Here is a 3,653-nt window from a genome sequence, read left to right as displayed (position 1 = left end):
TGTTCTAAGCACGGGAAACACGTGCCACTTTACAGGCATACTATAGACACCCTCCAGGTATGATATTTAAAGGAATATTTCACTTTTTTTTTTTTTTAATTTAAACATCATTAAAATCACTGCTCCCGAAAAAACGTCCGTTTTTAAAAGTTTTTTTGCATTGATATATGTCCCCTGGGCAGGACCCGGGTCCCCAAACCCTTTTTAGGACAATACTAAGCAAATTAGCCTTTAAGAGGAGCACTTTTGATTTCGAATGTTCGAGTCCCATAGACGTCAATGGGGTTGTAACGTTCGTTGCAAATTTTTGATCCGTTCGCAGGTTTCTGGTGCGAACCGGGGGGGTGTTCGGCTCATCCCTAATGTCCAACCCACTGGACATAACCTAATACGTTTGCATCCTTCTACGCACAATTATACAATTTGCAAGAGACGGGATCCACCACCCCACCAATTACCGAGAAAATAGAAGCCTTTCTCTGGTCCATACAACTTCCCTCACCGACCCCCACACAAGTAGCCGAGCTGTCTACCCCATTCACACAAGAAGAAATCTATAACGCCATCAAATCTCTTCCCACTGCATAAAGCCCCATGGGTTCTCTAATGAATATTATAAACACTTCAACGACATCCTTTCTCCCCACTTATGCACCACATTTAATCAATATGCTTCGGCAGGGAAAATCCCAAAAGAAAGTCTCAAAGCCCTGATAGTGACTCTTCCTAAATCAGGTAAACCAACGGACACCCCAGGGAATTACAGACCCATCTCCTTATTAAATACGGACACAAAACTGTATGCAAAACTATTAGCTCTCCGGCTTTCCATGGTTATGAATCAGTTAATACATATAGGACCAAGTTGGTTTCATACCGGGGAGACAAACATCAGACGAGACCCGGCGGTTTATAGACATCATACAACGGGTAGAAACATAACCGAGTGCTTTCTCTGCTCCTTTCTTTTGGATGCAGAGAAGGCATTCAATAGGGTACAATGGAATTACATGGAGGCGGTCTTACGTAAATTTGGCAAATCAGGCACACTCCTAAATGCCATACTCGGTCTATACACATCCCCAAGTGCTAACGTGTGGACTTTGGGCATACTGTCCAACTCTTTCAGCATCACGAACGGTACAAGGCAGGGCTGCCCATTGTCACCTTTAATTTTTGCCATGATCATGGAACCCTTAGCCCAAAAAGATTCTTCTCTGAATCCCAAATTAAAGGTATGAACATTGGTACCACTGAACATAAAATCGGTCTTTATGCAGAGGACGTGATAATCGCCATCACTGACCCAAAACGCTCCGTAACCAAGATTCAACATATCCTCGACCAGTTCAGTGCAATATCTTTATACAAAGTAAACCACAGCAAGTCTTTTATGCTGGCGATAGGCCTAGATAAACCAACCATACAACACATTTCAAAACACTCCTCATTTTCCTGGTCAAAAAGACTCATCTCTAACCTACTTAGGAATCCGCCTGATCTCACCTAGCAAAAATCTTTTGCGCACAATTTTGACAGACCTTGTAGAAAAGCTTAAAAGAATCTCTAATGAAATACATCACCCCTTTGTATCATGGGCTGGTAGAATTGCATTAGCTAAAATGTTCATACTCCCACGCATTCTCTATGTCTTCCGCACGTTACCAGTGCCATTCCTTTCAACGCAACCACGGACTCTCCAATCTCTCATCAACTCCTTTATTTGGCAGCACAAACGGGCCAGGATAAAACACAATTTAATGACCCCAACACGAATGGGGAGGATTGGGAGCTCCTAACATAAATCTATACTAGAAAGCAGTCATTCTAACCAACTAAAACTCTGGTGGAACCCATCTACTCTTCCAACCGGGCACAAATCGAGGCAGAAGTGCTATCCAAGGGACCCGGAATTATACCTATGTGCTTCACTTCTTGCCCCCACCCCCAAATGCTTTCCTTTGGATTACAATAACGGCCTCCCTGAGAGTATGGACAATCTATACTCTCAAATGCTGAAGGGGGTTACCTCATACCATTCTACAATACATTCCAATCAAAACTTGCTCACTTAATTCTCCCAGATCTCCAACTATGCCCGTGGACTGACGCAGGTATTCACACCATTGGACACCTCTTCAATGTGTCCGGTTTTAATTCCATTTAACAACCTTAAAGCTACATTCGGTCTCTCATCAAGAACTTTCTATATATACCTTAGGATCAGGTCTCTACTCAACAAAACACGCTGGATAAAGCAAGGCAAGATTCTATCTTCCACGTTACAATATCTCGCTTCAAGTAAAATCATACTTAAGGGTATATCATATATCTATGGCCTATTCTCTCAATCTGCAAAAGACTCAATCCAGGCCCAAATCTTGCAGTGGTCCAAGCACGTTCCTTCAGTGCCTCCACCCACTCAATGGCACAAGGCTTTATCTTTACCATCAAAACTCTCTCACTGCACCACGCATTGGGAATCCTTACAAAAGCTCTTCAACGCTGGTCTACACTCCCAACAGAATTGCCAAAATCCACCCCAACACGTCTCACTTATGCTGGAGAAACTGCGGTCTTCCTAGGAACTCTCTTCCATATTTGGTGTGAGTGCCCAAACCTCAAAGACTTTTGGAACCAAATACTAAAAATGCTCCACTCAATAACACCCACAACAAATAACCTATCCTCCATTGACCTTCTCCTGGGTCTGATGATTCCCACATGGCCCAGGAAATTTCAAACAGTGGCCACCCACATCCTTATCGCCGCAAGGTTAGCACTTGCAAGGAAATGGAAAAGTACTCATCCCCCTGACATCAAGGAAGTAATTACAATCTTAAATGACAACTTCAACTGGAACATGGCTTCTCCAAAGCCCAACTTACCATTGAAAAATTTTACAAAAATTGGAACTCATGGATCATCGACCCCAGAAGTTTACAGCTGAACTGACCCTCCTTCATTCACAAAGAACTCATAATTCTCTTTATGCTTTTAGCCCTCAATTATAAGCAGGCAGCTCATGCATCTCAGCATTGTTAGCTCAGTTTTCCCTACGTAGTAAGTTATAACTACATGTGTGCCTGTCTGCTAGTTCCACTCCCTGTAGGTAGCAAGAATAAGGTTTAAGTTAAAACTAAAACTGATAACATTGTTTTCTCTTTTCAGTTACTACCTATACAAGACCAAGTATACGCATGTTATAGCTCTTCTGTTAGCACAAAATATGAAACACATTTCTGCATATTTTAGATACATACCACAGTGTATACATACCATAACTTGAGAATGTATCTTTGTAATACTCTTTTTGTTACCCTTTTTGTAACTTTTAAAAAATGAATAAACCTTGAAGTAAAAAAAAAAAAAAAAATGCTCATCGCTTTCGGCCTCCTAGTCCATAGAGGTGATTGGAAATGATCCAGTCTCCAGTCACCTTTACTGTAAGCTAGGGCAACCATTGGATCAGATGTCGGTCTCTCCGGCCGGGAGGCCCAGAGAAGGCCACCTGAAATGGGGGGGGAACCCCCTTAGGCCGCCTGTAAAAGCAATCCAGCAACTAATTAGCTGCTGGGATTGTTCCCGATTTGTAGAGCTTTGCCAGCTCAAAAAAACAATATTGGGATTATGGCTGACAGCTGCAGCCATAA

This window comes from Aquarana catesbeiana, linkage group LG05 (genome assembly GCF_042186555.1).
Source record: "Aquarana catesbeiana isolate 2022-GZ linkage group LG05, ASM4218655v1, whole genome shotgun sequence".
NCBI lineage: Eukaryota > Metazoa > Chordata > Amphibia > Anura > Ranidae > Aquarana > Aquarana catesbeiana.
Note: the sequence above shows the minus strand (reverse complement) of the source record.